The sequence below is a fragment of the Lepus europaeus genome, chromosome 5, assembly GCF_033115175.1.
Source record: "Lepus europaeus isolate LE1 chromosome 5, mLepTim1.pri, whole genome shotgun sequence".
NCBI classification, from domain to species: Eukaryota; Metazoa; Chordata; class Mammalia; order Lagomorpha; family Leporidae; genus Lepus; species Lepus europaeus.
This window is the reverse complement of record NC_084831.1, coordinates 90,290,517-90,307,466: the sequence shown is the minus strand read 5'-3', so window position 1 is coordinate 90,307,466 and position 16,950 is coordinate 90,290,517. Positions and strand designations below refer to the sequence as shown.

Below are 16,950 nucleotides of genomic sequence, written 5' to 3'. Positions count from 1 at the left end.
GCCTTTATAAAAGAAAAAGACAATTTTAAAGACTTTTTGTTGTGTTTTGTTGCAAAGTCACATGATCTAACTTCTGGGGATAGCAGTTTAAGTGACAGCTCTTAGAGTAGCTATTAGGAAGAAGAAGAACATGTAGGTTTGGAGGAGCTATGATTTTTTCCTTTTCTTTTCAGGAATAAGTAGATCATTCTTTTGGGAAAAAAAAAAGAGTTTGCAAATCTAAGTAGCACACTCCATCTTCAATCTAAAATAGTCTAAAAATTTTTCATTTTCTTGCAGATAGATTATCCCAGAGTAAGTGTGTGAACACTGTTTTAAAACCACATGAGGGGTTTTTAGCGCCATCTGCTCCCGGCGCCGCCTCCTGCTCCTCCCGCCGCCGCTGCCGCCCTGAGTCACTGCCTGCCCAGCTCCGGTCGCCTGGCTCTCCCTACTAGCCGCCGATATTTGGAGTTCTTACAACATGGCAAACATTGACAACAAAGAACAGTCTGAACTTGATCAAGATTTGGATGATGTTGAAGAAGTAGAAGAAGAAGAAACTGGTGAAGAAACAAAAATCAAAGCGCGTCAACTGACTGTTCAGATGATGCAAAATCCTCAGATTCTTGCAGTCCTTCAAGAAGGACTTGATGGTTTGGTAGAAACACCAACAGGATACATTGAAAGCTTGCCTAGGGTAGTTAAAAGACGAGTGAATGCTCTCAAAAACCTGCAAGTTAAATGTGCACAGATAGAAGCCAAATTCTATGAGAAAGTTCATGATCTTGAAAGGAAGTATGCTGTTCTCTATCAGCCTCTATTTGATAAGCGATTTGAGATTATAAATGCAATTTATGAACCTACGGAAGAAGAATGTGAATGGAAACCAGATGAGGAAGATGAAATTTCAGAGGAGTTGAAAGAAAAAGCCAAGACTGAAGATGAGAAAAAAGATGAAGAAAAAGAAGACCCCAAAGGAATTCCTGATTTTGGTTGACTGTTTTTAAGAATGTTGACCTGCTCAGTGATATGGTGCAGGAACATGATGAACATATTCCAAAACACTTGGAAGATATTAAAGGGAAGTTCTCGGATGCTGGCCAGCCTATGAGTTTTGTCTTAGAATTTCACTTTGAACCCAATGAATATTTCACAAATGAAGTGCTAACAAAGACATATAGGATGAGATCAGAACCAGATGATTCCGATCCTTTTTCTTTTGACGGACCAGAAATTATGGGTTGTACGGGGTGCCAGATAGATTGGAAAAAAGGAAAGAATGTCACTTTGAAAACCATTAAGAAGAAGCAGAAACACAAGGGATGTGGGACAGTTCGTACTGTGCCTAAAACAGTTTCCAACGACTCTTTTTTAAAATTTTTTTTGCCCCTCCTGAAGTTCCTGAGAGTGGAATGAGAGATTTGGATGATGCTGCTGAAGCTATCCTTGCTGCAGACTTTGAAATTGGTCACTTTTTACGTGAACGTATAATCCCAAGATCAGTGTTATACTTTACTGGAGAAGCTATTGAAGATGATGACGATGATTATGATGAAGAAGGTGAAGAAGCGGATGAGGAAGGGGAAGAAGAAGGAGATGAGGAAAATGATCCAGACTATGAGCCAAAGAAGGATCAAAACCCAGCAGAGTGCAAGCAGCAGTGAAGCAGGATGTATGTGGCCTTGAGGATAACCTGCACTGTAATAGCCTAAACACAACTATTATTTACTTACAGCCTTATGTTTTTGTATTTCCTTGGTAGATTCAGTAATTTTTTTAAGGGAAAGGAATTCATACTTTAAAGATCAATTTGTTCTACCTAGCATTTTAACAATAGTTTTCCTGCCAGATATGTTGAATGCTCAAATTCTTTCATGTATGTTCATTCATTGCTATATAGTTTGGTTCTCCTGGAAGTTTTTCAAAGTGTAGCTTCTGAATTGCAGCTGTTTTTGTTTTGCTCATTTTTTTCCCTGAAGAACCAAAGTATTTTTTCAGTTGGTAGTTGAATGAATTTGTCTGCTTGCATTAGCTGTGCCTTTCATTAATTTGACAGAAATGCAATGATTTATACTAAAACAATTCATATTTAAGAAAAAAAGAGACCAGATTTGTGGTTAAGAATTTCCAGTATGACCACAACCAATAGCTGTTAGATTGTTAATGGACTTTTCTATTTTTAGGCGACATATAACTTTTAACAAAAACCTCTAATTCATAGTGGTTATTGGTTGCCCATATGGAGGTCAACAAAATGTAGGATTTTCAAGTTAGCTTGATATCTAACTGTACTTTTAAATGTAACCTCCATTAAATTAACTAAGCATCTTTTCTTTGTGGTAGGGTCTACCTTCTGCTTCTCTGGAAAGGATGAATTTACATCATTTGACGAGCCTATTTCAAGTTTTTTTGTTATTGTTTGTTTTGCTTGTTTTTGTTTTTACAGCCTAAAATAAAAATGTCAAATACAATTTTAGTTTTCTAAGATAATGTCTTAATTTTGTACTAATTTAGGTTAGAAGCAAGGCTTAGCTTGAATTAAGGGTTGTGCCCAGTTAATCATATTGAAGAAAAGGGTGCCAACTTCAGAAAAGTATGCTACCAGAAAACAAGTGTTAAAAAAAAAAAGACTTAAATGATGTAATACTTTTTTAAAAAGAAAAATTAAAAAGTTAAATTCCATTTCCTCATGTTTGGGACTAGAGAGAAGACCCCAGGCTTCTATGATTTATCTAATTCTTAAGCTTTTGTTTAGTATGTATTAAAATGGGTAGTACTGTTTACCTAACTACCTCACCCATGTGTTAAAGCATATTAAATCTCATGAAATTTTTCAGTCTGATTAAAACCTTGAAAAATCTGAAAAACAAAACAAAACAAAACAAAAAAACACATGAGGGGTCAGCACTGTGGCGCAGTGGGTTAACGCTCTGGCCTGAAGCGCCGGTATCCCATATATTCGGATCGGTGCAGCTCCAGCCATTGCAGCCATCTGGTGAGTGAACCATTAGATGGAAGACCTCTCTCTCTCTCTCTGCCTCTCCTCTCTCTGTGTAACTCTGACTTTCAAATAAATAAATAAATCTTTTTTTAAAAAAACTGCATGAACTACTGAACATCCCAAATACTACCTTCTTGTGGTTCATGATTGCTCTTAGCTTTAAATTATCTACTTGAGAGGTCTTTGTTAGGGGTATGACTTTTATACCTACCACCTTTTCTAATGGCCAGGTGATTATTATTAATATTTATCTATCAGGAAGTGATTATGAGAGATGTTATTGCAGTGGTACAATTGAAAAGCAACCAAGAAGTTTTATTTTATCCCACCATCATATTTTATCTATCTATTTATCTATCTATCTACCTATCTATCTATATGAAATTATATGGCATCATCAATACCCTGGGGCATTTGAAAACAAGTTTCCTTGTTGGAGGCTTTGCTGGCTATCAAATAGGCCATGCGGATTTACCATGCTTCACAGTGCCTAAGGAGACTTACGTTTGCTGGCCTGGCAAGACATTTATACATTGTATAGTGCTGTCTCCACTTTCAGTTCAAAGCAAGCATTGTCTCCTGGGTTTTCACTTAGCTTCTATTGCTGCTTCTCATTTATTTTGAGATAACAGTTCACTTCAAACTAGATAATCTTCTGATCAGAAAAAGAAAAGCTAGTTCCTTTGCTTCATAAAACAACCTTTCCTTTGAAGACACAGTTCAGTAAGTCCAATATATTTTGAGGCAGCATGACTTTTCATTGGTTGGGCACTATGATAAAAATATGAAAAATGTCTTTTAGGGTGCTTTTGGTACAAGACTTTCTTTCGCTAGCTTTAGAAAAGCCATGCTAGACATACAATAATTTTATAACATTAACCCCCTTGCAATTTAGTTGTATGAGTCAAATTTTAGTTTTGAATATGAAGCAGAAGAGAAAGCAAATAAAAAACTAATGTTGTTGATTTGGCATTGAAATGATAAAGGAAACTCCACCATGGATTTAAAACACTGTTTATTAAAAGAAGATACAGAGAAATCCATCCTAGAAGTTAAAGACATAGTGAGATCATCGTTAAAAGCCCAAATCAAAAATGTGTTTTTTGTTTTGTTTTTTTAAAGATTTATTTATTTACTTGAAAGTCAGAGTAACACAGAGAGAGGAGAGGCAGAGAGAGAGAGGTCTTCCATCCGCTGGTTCACTCCCCAGAAGGCTGCAATGGCTGGAGCTGTGTCATTCCAAAGCCGGGAGCCAAGAGCTTCTTCTGGGTCTCCCACGCGGATGCAGAGGCCCAAGGTCTTGGGCCGTCTTCTATTGCTTTCCCAGACCATAACAGACAGCTGGATCGGAAGTGGAGCAGCTGGATCTTGAACCTGTGCCCATATGGGATGCTGACATGGCAGGCAGCGGCTTTACCCGCTATGCTACAGTGCCGGCCCCAAACGTGTTTTAAAAGATGGCTCAGCCAGTTTGGCACCTGGATGATTTCTAATAATGTGGGGCTTTCCTTAAGAGTTGTTACTGTCTGGGAACCAAAAATTTCTTTTTATTGTATTACTTTTTTTTAACTTTTATTTAATAAATATAAATTTCCAAAGTACAGTTTATTGATTACAATAGCTTTCCCCCCCATAACTTCCCTCCCACCCACAACCCTCCCATCTCCTGCTCCCTCTCCCATTCCATTCGCATCAAGATTAATTTACAATTCTTTTTATATACAGAAGATCAATTTAGTATAAATTAAGTAAAGATATCAACAGTTTGCACACACACTGAAATACAAAGTGTAAAATACTGCTTGAGTACTAGTTATAGAGTTAATTCACATTGTACAACACATTAAGGACAGAGATCCCACATGAGGCATAAGTGCACAGTGACTCCTGTTGTTGACTTAGCAAATTGACATTTTTGTTTATGTTATCAATAATCACCCTAGGCTCTTGTTATGAGTTGCCAAGGCTATGGAAGCCTTTTGAGTTCGCCGACTCTGATCATATTTAGACAAGGTCATAGTCAAAGTGGAAGTTCTCTCCTCCCTTCAGAGAAAGGTACCTCCTTCTTTGATGGCCCATTTTTTCCACTGGGCTCTCACTTGCAGAGATCTTTCATTTAGTTTTTTTTTTTTTTTTTTTTTTTTTTTTTGCCAGAGTGTCTTGGCTTTACATGCCTAAAATACTCTCATGTGTGGGGCATGAGCGTGGCCATGGCGTGGCCAGGCCAGGCCCAGCCCGGGGGGCTCCGCATGTGCAGCTGCCCCCGGGTGCCCCCGCCCAAGCTGCGCGGAACAGAGCCGCGTGGAGCCAAGTAAGATGGTGCCCAGAGGAAGTAAGATGGGCGGAATCCAAAGTTGTTTACCACTAAAACTAATTGGCTGCGCAACATCAGGGGAGGTAACAAAACTAGTAACAAGTGTATAGACATAGGGCTAGTCCTATAGAAATCCCCCGGGAAGGTGATTTTTTAAGTGATTGGTTGGCCCTTAGCCCTGCCCCAATGACTCTGCAGTTTTGTGCTATAAAAGGTACTATTATGCAAAAAGTAAATGAGTCCTTGCTACTAGACTTGGCTCCCCGCTGCGTCTGATTGTCTCCGGGACCAGGAGGCTGGGGAACGGGCGAGCAGCACACTTACCTTTCCTCGGACCCAGTCCATCCTGTACGGGTGAACTAAGACCCAGCACTCGTGGGCTCTTCAGCCAGATCCGATTGCCTTAAGGGCTTATTCTGAGGCCAGTGTGCTGTTTAGGACATCTGCCATTCTATGAGTCTGCTGTGTATCCTGCTTCCCATGTTGGATCATTCTCTCCTTAATTTTATCAGTTAGTATTAGCAGACACTAGTCTTGTTTATGTGATCTCTTTGACTCTTAGACCTATCACTATGATCTATTGTGAACTGAAATTGATCACTTTGACTAGTGAGATGGCCTTGGTACATGCCACCTTGTTGGGATTCAGTTGAAATCCCCTGATGCATTTCTTTTTCTTTTCTTTTCTTTTCTTTTTTTTTTTTTGACAGGCAGAGTGGACAGTGAGAGAGAGAGAGACAGAGAGAAAGGTCTTCCTTTACCATTGGTTCACCCTCCAATGGCCACTGCGGCCAGCTCACTGCGGCTGCTGCACCGTGCTGATCTGAAGCCAGGAGCCAGGTGCTTCTCCTGGTCTCCCATGCGGGTGCAGGGCCCAAGGACTTGGGCCATCCTCCACTGCACTCTCAGGCCATAGCAGAGAGCTGGACTGGAAGAGGAGCAACCGGGACAGAATCTGGCACCCTGACCGGGACTAGAACCCCGTGTGCCGGTGCCGCAGGTGGAGAACTAGCCTATTGAGCTGTGGCGCTGGCTGCCTGGTGCGTTTCTACCTCTGCTGTTTGGGGCAAGTCAGATTGAGCTTGTCCCAAATTGTACATCTTCTCCCTCTATTATTCCCACTCTTATATTTAACAGAGATGATTTTTCAGTTAAATTTAAACACCTAAGAATAATTGTGTGTTAATTACAGAGTTCAACCAATAGTATTAAGTAGGACAAAAAAATACTAAAAAAGATAAAGTATTAAGTTGCTCATCAACAGTCAGGACAAGGGCTGATCGAGTCACTGTTTCTCATAGTGTCCATTTCACTTCAATAGGTTTCCTTTCTGGTGCTTGGTTAGTTGTCACCAATCAGGGAGAACATATGATATTTGTCCCTTTAGGACTGGCTTATTTCACTCAGCATGATGTGTTCCAGATTCCTCCATTTTGTTGTAAATGATTGGATTTCATTGTTTTTTGCTACTGTATAGTATTCTATAGAGCACATATCTCATAATTTCTTTATCCAGTCTACTGTTGATGGGCATTTAGGTTGATCCCAGGTCTTAGCTATTGTGAATTGAGCTGCAATAAACATTAAGGTGCAGACGGCTTTTTTGTTTGCCAATTTAATTTCCTGTGGGTAAATTCCAAGGAGAGGGATGGCTGGGTTGTATGCTAGGGTTATATTCAGGTTTCTGAGGAATCTCCAGACTGACTTCCGTAGTGGCTTTACCAGTTTGCATTCCCACCAACAGTGGGTTAGTGTCCCTTTTCCCCCACATCTTTGCCAGCATCTATTGTTGGTAGATTTCTGAATGTGAGCCATTCTAACCAGGGTGAGGTGAAACCTCATTGTGGTTTTGATTTGCATTTCCCTGATTGCTAGTGATCTTGAACATTTTTTCATGTGTCTGTTGGCCATTTGGATTTCCTCTTTTGAAAAATGTCTATTGAGGTCCTTGGCCCATCTCTTAAGTGGGTTGTTTGTTTTGTTGTTGTGGAGTTTCTTGATCTCTTTGTAGATTCTGGTTATTAATCCTTTATCTGTAGGATAGTTTGCAAATATTTTTTCCCATTCTGTCGGTTGGCTTTTCCCTTTCCTGACTTTATCTTTTGCAGTACAAAATCTTCTCAATTTGATGCAATCTAAAATGTTAATTTTGGCTTTGACTGCCTGTTCTTCCAGGGTCCTTTCCAAGAAGTCTTTGCTGATGCCTATATCTTGCAGGGTTTCTCCAATGTTCTCTAATAATTTGATGGTGTTGGGTCATAGATTTAAGTCTTTAATCCATGTTGAGTAGATTTTAGTGTAAGGTGTAAGGTAGGGGTCTTGCTTCATGCTTCTGCATGTGGAAATCCAGTTTTCCCAGCACCATTTGTTGAATAGACTGTCCTTACTCCAGGGATTGGTTTTGGATCCTTGATCAAATATAAGTTGGCTATAGATGTTTTGGATTGATTTCTGTTTTTTCTGTTCTGTTCCATTGGTCTATCCATCTGTTTCTGTACCAGTACCATGCTGTTTTGATAACAACTGCCCTGTAGTATGTCCAAAATTTGGTATTGTGATGCCTCTGGCTTTGTTTTTGTTGTACAAGATTGCTTTAGCTATTCGAGGTCTCCTGTGTCTCCATTTGAATTTCAGCATCATTTTTTCCAGATCCGAGAAGAAAAAATTTCTTTAAATTTTTTTTTAAATTTATAATTTTTTAAGGTGAATGAATTTCAGGTATTTCATGTAAACAGATTCAGGAGCATGGCAATACTTCCCATCTTGTTTAGGAAATAAAATCAATCAAAAACAATCTGGGTCTGATGAGACAACCAAAACCAATTGTTTGCTTTCTCAATGGGAAACTTGAAAATGAATTTGATTTAAAGGTAGTTTTGAAATTCCTAACTTTTTGGATTCTTATCAAAGTCTCCTGCAAATGTGAATATTTTAGTATATATTGATAATACAAATGCAAAATTTTTAACAATGCATTTTGGGATTCATCACAAGTTCACAAACATGCCTGATAAATGATCTAACTACGTGTAACTAGAAATGTCATGAAATTCCAAATTTGCTTGCACAAATACTTTTGGACTTCTGATGATAAAACTAAAAATACTTACTAATATTCAGTTTGAGTTTGTTTTAGAAGTCTTCATTCATTACATGATGTGTTTCTTTCAGACTCTTATAAAATAGATAGGGTAGATTTTACAAACTGCATTGTGAAGAAGGATTATATACTAGCTAAGAACCATTGAAGGTCAAATGTAAGTCACATATTATTTAAGTAACTTGCACATATTAACTCATTCACTCCCCTCTACAGCCCTATGAAGTGTGAGTGATCTTCAGAAAGTTTACAAAAAGTGTGTATTATGAAAAAATCTTGAATGAATTTAAAAATTTTTTACACTAAAATAGACTTAACTTTTACTTCCATTTTTCCATGAACTTGTTGAAGTATCCATGAATATTCTATCTTTTTTTGTCATTTTGCATAAAAGAAATTAAGACAGGCAGATCATCTATCCAGGGTTACACAGCTGCAAGTGGTAGAGCTAAGATTCTAATTGAGCAACAATTACTGCCCTGTTACACAGATAAGAAACTGAGGTGGACAGGTCAAGTTTAGCAAGCTCACTGTGACTACCAAGGTCAAAGCTGGTAAAGGGCAATGAAGAAACAAAAAGGAACTATCTTTTAACCTGTAATCATATTATTAAAGTATGTAAATCTTGATCTCTCACTTTTTGATTCTTTAAAAAACATTGAATGTATTTATTCATTTTAAAAGCAGAGAATCAGGCAGACACACACACACACACACACACTTAGAGACTGATCTATCCACTCATTTATTCCTCAAATGTCTGCAGCAGCCAGGGTTCAGTCAGTCTGTAGTCAAGAGCCTGGGTCTCCCTCAGGGGTGGTTGGGACCCAAGTACTAGAGATTATCTTTTACTTCCCTGAGTGTATTTTAGTAGTGAGCTGGGTTGGGAGTGGAGCCAGTACTCAAATCCAGCCATTCACATGTGAGATGCGAAGTCCCAGGCAGCATCTAACTGCTGCAGTACACCCTTTCCCTCACTTTTTGATTTGATATCAGGATATTTAAGCTTATGTATTGCTCAAATCCTGGCAACTAAATAAAAGGATATATTGATATCTGTCTCCTGCTATGTAATTTTTATTCTCTTTCTATTTTGTAACTTTAGTATATGTAGATACATGGCTTTTTCTTGGAATATTGGTAAAAGGTTGGGGTAGTATAAGATACATGCATACAAACACTTACTAAAATTTCGGGGGAAGAATTTTCAAAATATGGCAGCAGGGCCTCTGGACAAATCTACCATATCAGACTGGTATGGTCTCTCCAAGGTTGAGTGAGGGCAGTCAGAAGAAAGGAACCCAGGCTTATGTATTTCCAAAAGGGTTCCCAAGTTGAACTTGATGTTGTGTATAAAGTGGCTGAAAACTACAACAAGCTCCTTCTCCACAGCCTTCTAAGCTACTTCCTTCCTGAACACCTTTCATACTGTAGGTATTACCTGATGGTTACAAAGTACAATGATATAACTGCTTTCTTCCATTAATTTATCTGATCATTAATTTGGGAGCAGGATCATTATGCTATCTGTGCTCAACTTAAAGCTGTAGATTAAAACAGGTTATCCTTTTTATGCATATCTATATATTTAATATATCTCATTTGGGTTTGGCATTTGTGGAGTGAAACAGCAGATGGAAGATTCCTTTCTGTCTTATTGCTGCTCAAATAAAATTAAAATTATAATTTTAGTTTGCATTCATTATTTGTGTGTGTTGAGCTTTTGTCAAACAGATTTATTACTACATTAGCAAACAATTATTCCCAAATTTGTGTACTATATAAACTTGAAAAGTAGATCTTTAAAATCTTTTTTATTAATATAAGACGAACAGATTTTATGCATTTCATAGGCACAGTTCCAAGAAGACAATCACACTTTCCTCACTTCTCTGCTCTCCCCCACACCATCTCCCCTTTGTCAGTTTTTGCAAAGTTATCATTTTAATCCACTCTATATTCACAGGCTCAATTCACCACTATAACATTCAACAAGTAAAAAGTAGGAAGACCACAGTTCCACAGGAGTATAAACAAGGACTAAAAATGACAAGCATATCCCAAATGACCATTTCATTCCTATATAATTTTTGGTATTCTATATTAACTGCCACATATCAGAGAAAACATAGGATATTTGTTTTTTTGAGACTGGCTTATTTCACTAGCATAATGGCTTCCAGTGGTATTCATTTTGTTGCAAAAGACAGGATTTCATTCTTTTTTATGGCTGAGTAGTATTCCACAGTGTATGTATACCACATTTTCTTTATCCATCACCAGTTGAAGGATATCTGGGTTGATTTCATATCTTAGATATTGTGAATTGAGTTACAATAAACATGGGGGTACAAAGAACCCTTTCATATGCTGATTTCATTTTGTTTGGTTAAATTCCCAGAGTAGGATGGCTGGGTCATATGGTAGATCTATTTTCAAATCTCTGAGGAATCTCCATACTGTCTTCAATAATGGTTGTACCGGTTTACATTCCTACCAACAGTAAATTAGTGTAACTTTTCCTCCACATCCTTGCCAGGATTTACTGTGCTTTGATTGATAGCCATTCTATCTGAGATGAGGTTATACCTCATTGTGTTTTATATTTGTATTTCCCTGATAGCTAGTGATCCTGGGCATTTTCTCATGTGTCTATTGGCCATTTGAATTTCCTCTTTTGAAAAATATTTGTGCATGTCCTTTGCCCACTTCTTAACTGGATTGTTTGTTTTTTTTGTTGTTGAATTTCTTGAGTTCTTTATAGATCCTGGATATTAACCCTTTATCAGATGCATAGTTTGCAAATGTTTTCTCTCATTCTGTCAGTTGCCTCTTCATTTGCTGTGTTTCCTTTGCAGTGTAGAAGCTTCTTAGCTTGATGCAATCCCATTTGTCTATTTTTGTCTTTAATGCCTGTGCTTTTGGGGTCTTTTCCAAGAAGTCTATACCTTTTCAATGTCTTGCAGAGTTTTCCTCTACTAATTTGATAGTATCAGGTCACAGATATAGAAACTTGGTCCATTTTAGATTTTTGTATAAGGTATAAGATAGAGGTCTTGTTTCGTACTTCTGCATGTGTAGATTCAATTTTCCTAGCACCATTTATTGAAAGAGACTCTCCAGGGATTTATTTTATCTTCTTTGTCAAGGATTAGATGATTGTAGATGTGTGGATTGGTTTCTGGGGATTATATTCTGTTCCATTGGTCCACCTGTCTTTTTCTGTGCCAGTACCAGGCTGTTTTGATTCTAACTGCCCTGCAGTATGTCTTTTTAAAAAAGATTTATTTTATTTATTTTAAAGGCAGAGTACAGAGAGAGAGAGAGAGAGAGAGAGAGATATGGGGGAGACACAGAAATCTTCTATACTCTGGTTCACTCCTTGGTTGGGGCTGGGCCAGACTGAAGCCAGGAGCCTACAGCTTCATCTGGATCTCCCACAAGAGTGCAGGGGCTCAAGGATTTAGGCCATCATCTGCTGCTTTCCCAGAAGCATTAGCAAGGAGTTGGATTGGAAGTGGAGCATCTAGGACACAGACAAGCTAATATGGGATGCTGGCATTGCAGGTGGTGGCTTAAACTACTATGCCACAATGCTATCCCCTGTAGTATGTCTTGAAATCTGGTTTTGTGATGCCTCCAGCTTTGTGTTTGTTGTTTAAGATTACTTTAGCTATTCAAGATCTCTTGTGTTTCCATGTGAATTTTAGCATCATTTTTTCTAGATCTGAGAAAGATGTCATTGGTATTTTGATTGGGATAGCTTTGAATCTGTAAATTGCTTTGGGTAGTATGGACATTTTGATGATATTAATTCTTGCAATCCATGAACATGAAAAGTTTTTCCATTTTTTGTGCCTTCTTCTATTTCTTTCATTAATATTTTATAATTTTCATTGTAGAGATCTTTAACATTCTTGATTTAATTTATTCCAAAGTATTTAATTTTCTTGTAGATATTGTGAATGGGATTGATCTTAGAAGTTCTGTCTCAGCCATGACATTCTTTTTTTTAATTTTTTTATTTTTTATTTTATTTTTTTTAAATTTTTCACAGGCAGAGTGGACAGTGAGAGAGACAGAGACAGAGAGAAAGGTCTTCCTTTGCCGTTGGTTCACCCTCCAATGGCTGCCGTGGTTGGCGCGCTGTGACCTGCGCACCGCGCTGATCCGATGGCAGGAGCCAGGTGCTTCTCCTGGTCTCCCATGGGGTGTAGGGCCCAAGCACTTGGGCCATCCTCCACTGCACTCCCTGGCCACAGCAGAGAGCTGGCCTGGAAGAGGGGCAACTGGGACAGGATCCGGTGCCCCGACCGGGTCTAGAACCCGGTGTGCCGGCGCTGCAAGGCGGAGGATTAACCTAGTGAGCCGCGGCGCCGGCCTTCAGCCATGGCATTCTATGTGTATACAAAGGCTATTGATTTTTGTGTGTTAATTTTGTACCTGCTACTTAACCAAACTCTAATAGTTTCTTAGTGGAGTATTTTGGATCCCCTATATATAGAATCATGTAATCTGTGAATGCGGATAATTTGGCTTCCTCCTTTCCTATTTACATTACTTTGATTTTTTTTTTTTTTTTTTTTTTTTTTGCCTAGTGGCTCTGGCTAATATCAGAATGATGCTGAATAGCAATGGTGAGAGTAGGCATCCTTTTGTGGTTCTGGATCTTATCCAAAATGCTTCCAATATTTCTTCATTCAATACGATGATGGCAGTGGGTTTGTCATATATTGCCTTGATTGTGTTGAGGAATGTTCCATCTATTCCCAATTTGCTTAAGGTTTTTTCTAATTATGAAAGGATGTTGAATTTTATCAAATACTTTCTCTGCATCTATTGAGATAATCATATGGTTGTTGTTCTTCAATTTGTTAATGTTATTTATTTGCATATGTTGAACCATCCTTGCATACCAGGGATAAATCCCATTTGGTCCAGGTGAATGGTCTTTTTGATATGTTGTTGTACTCAATTAGGTTGTATTTTTGTTGAGGATCATTGCATCTATGTTCATCATGGATATTGGTCTATAGTTCTCTTTCTTTGTTGTATTTTTTTCTTGTTTAGGTAAGGTGATGCTGGCCTCATAGGAATTTTGGAGGATTCCCTTCCTTTCAATTGTTTTGAATCGTTTGAGAAGAATTGGAATATGTCACTCATAAGAGTGTTAATTGTTAAATTCAGAACAAGAGTCACTGTGCACTAACTTCCCATGTAGGAGCTCTGTCCTCAAAGAGTTGTATTATAATTATGTCTAAGTGTTAGTAAAAGAAGTATCATTTTTGGGTACTTATTTAAAGCTAATTAAGTTTGTAAAAGAAAAAAAGAGATGAAATTACCTTCAAGAAAGTCTGTTAGAATTCAATAGCAAAGCCATTCAGTCCTGGGCTTTTCTTTATTGGGAGGGTCTTTGTTGCTCCTTAAATCTCTGTATTGATCCTATCTGTTGGTTTATGGTTTACTATCCAAATGCCTGCAATGATCAAGTCTAGGCCAGGGCTGACATGGGGAACCAGGAATGCAATCCATGTCTTCCATGTGAGTGGCAGGAACTGAATTACCTGAGTCATTACTGAAGTCTTCCAGGGTCTACATTGGAAGGAAGCTGGAATTAGTACACAGGCACTCAGATATAGGTTGCAGATATCCCAAGCAACATCTTATCCTCTAGGCCAAACACCAATCCTTCCTAATATAATAGACGTCTTTAATCTATCATATTTCCTGCTTTATAAAACCTTTGACTGAAACAAAATACAGTTTATTTTATTTAAATCTAGTATTAGGTATACTTCAAGTGCTATCTAAATAAATAAATAAATATTTGAGAAGTGCTTTGGATCAGACCTTCAGTGGTGAAAAGTCAAAATTTTTAAAATTTATTTGACAGAGTTATATAGACAGTGAGACAGTGAGAGAGAGAGACAAAAGTCTTCCTTCCATTGTCACTCCCCCAGTGGCCACTACAGACGGTGCTGTGTCGATCCGAAGCCAGGAGCCAGGTGCTTCTTCCATTGTCACTCCCCCAGTGGCCACTACAGACGGCGCTGTGTCGATCCGAAGCCAGGAGCCAGGTGCTTCTTCCTGGTCTTCCACGTGGGTGCAGGGGCCTAAGCATTTGGGCCATCCTCCACTGCACTTCCAGTCCAGAGAGCTGGACTGGAAGAGGAGCAGCCGGGACTAGAACCGGCACTCATATGGGTTGCCGGCGCTGCAGGCAGAGAATTAGCCAAGTGAGCCACGGTGCTGGCTCCAGGCTTTGTGTTCTTTAGCAACCTCTTTCTAAATGCTCGCTAGAAGTTTGTTTCCCAGTCAGGTTAGATGAAATCTGCCAAAAAGTTTTGAATTGTGCTAACAAGTGAGGATGAAAAAGAGATTTTGTTGAGGACAAGAAAGTGAATTATGAAAACATGATTGGTATTTATACAATAAGTAATTTTACACAATGTTATGTTTTGAGGTGGGTGAGAGAATAATGTGATATTAAAGATTTATTTCAGATGAAATAAGATCATATTGCTTTTAAGTAGTGAGCGGATGTACTCAAGGATACTCATGGAATTTTCAGAGGATGTTTAGAAAGGTTACTGAATATGCCAAGAGGTAACTTTTCAGGTATCAGTTTACAAGCAGGATTCTTTAAGCAACACTTTATTTCCCTTTTTGTAGTTTCTAAATACTATTTGCTCCAAGATGTCTACTAACTTCAAGAAAATATATCCCAGTTTGTTATATGCACTCTATGCAGTACTTTATCACCAATTTAAACTTCAGGAATAAGGTTCGGTATTTTTAAACTCAATGCCTTGACATAGGAAAACCACTGGCATTATTAACTTTCGAATCAATGAAGAGAGAAGAATGTTTTAACAAAAGAGCTAATGGCTGTTTTCTTTAACCTATGGTTGGAATAATTAAATAGCATGGCCTTTTCATCTGACACTACAAGTAAAATGAGAGTCTGATTTTTTATATCTGAGTTGTGTAGAGGGTGTCTTTTGCACATGTGTAATAGGTTTCAATTTTACTCTTATTTTCTTAAATAGATATTCTTCACAGCAGGAATGATAGGATTCTTGTAATTTTACATTTATTTAGTACTGGCAATATATTCAGGGCTGCGGTGAACATCAGAGAGTAGGAATAATCCCTTCCCGGTGAGCGTAGTATGAAAATAAGGCAAACAGAATTTCAGTATAAAGAGATAATTATCCATGACACAAGACAAAGGTAGAACACTATGCAAACTCTTTCAGGAGGCATTGTAGTAAACAAAAATGGAGGCGAGAGTGCCCACATCCTGGTGCTGTCATTGGGAATGCTGGTGAAATCCCCCTAACGCTGAGTTCAAAGGCACAGCTGAATTGAGCACAAAGTGAAACCTGTGGACGTGGGGCTGCTAGTGTTCCTCCACCGAAGCTTCATCTCAGTGCTGTGATGATTTAAAAGCAGATGTGATTTCCCTAACAGTGCTACAGTTTTGACCACCCAGCTATTTTGCTCCTCTGTGATTTTGAATGAATTATTGATAAGGAATACTTCAAAGGTGTGCAAAAAAATTCGTTTACGTTCAGCATTTATAAAACAATGATGTTGATGGAGGAAAAAAGAAAACCACTGTCAATATTTCTCTGAGACTAACCAATAACAAAGTGCCTTCAGGATTCATTTTAATGAGAAGCACTAGTGTGGCTCCATGGAAATCTCGGGACAGGCAGTGCACACCGGCAAATTAATTACAGCTTGGCAGCCAGGCAAATGTATGAGGCTTAGGGTGGCACTGTAGAAAATAAATATTCTTTTAATCAGCAATACTGGCTTATTTCCTCAAAGGTAACATCAAACTTTAAGCATAGGAGTCTCCTATATTTAGAGAAGAATTTCAAACAAGGGGCTGACATGGCTCCTCTGACTCCTGCGTTCAGCTTAGTCTATGCACACGATTTCCTCAAAGTAAAACACAGCTGATCCCTTAGTCTTGTCCATGGTCAGAGGACAGGGTTATCATTACCGACAGCATTTTATCTAAGCCTGACTCTGATCTGTGCTGGAGGACACATTGACTTTCATGATGGTTTTATGGATCCATGATTCAGGTGGTTCTCTGGAAAGCTCTGCTGGGTTCCTGGGCCCTGTTTGCAAGTCAAAGCTGCGTCTCCTCCCCTAGGTGGAATTTCTCAGTTCAAGGATTCACTTCTGAGCTGCCTCCAGCTCCTGCAGTTGGCAGCTGACAGGGCAGCGTTGTTAATGCAACCGGAGTCTTCAAAGCGGCAGGTGATAAGAGACGCTGGGATTTTAACAGCATAATGAATTAATTCACAAACTCACTGAGCACAAATGATAACTTTGGTACAATTTCCAGTTGCAATTAGGAGGGGACTGCATTGTTTTATAGGATAAAGGTATTAAACCTGATTCTTGTAATGTAATGTGTAGCATACTGGTATCTTTGAGGAAAAGCCAGTTTCTGGATGTGTGAATTTGCCCGTGACCAACTCCTGAAATGGATGCAAATGAAAATGACTGATTTCTGTGATAGAGAAGGGTGCT

General features: G+C 38.5%; 1 pseudogene; it reads left to right on the top strand.

The window, feature by feature from the left end:
• The first annotated feature begins 351 nt into the window (after positions 1 to 351).
• On the top strand, positions 352 to 2,597 carry LOC133759968 (nucleosome assembly protein 1-like 1; annotated as a pseudogene).
• The last annotated feature ends 14,353 nt before the right edge of the window (positions 2,598 to 16,950 follow it).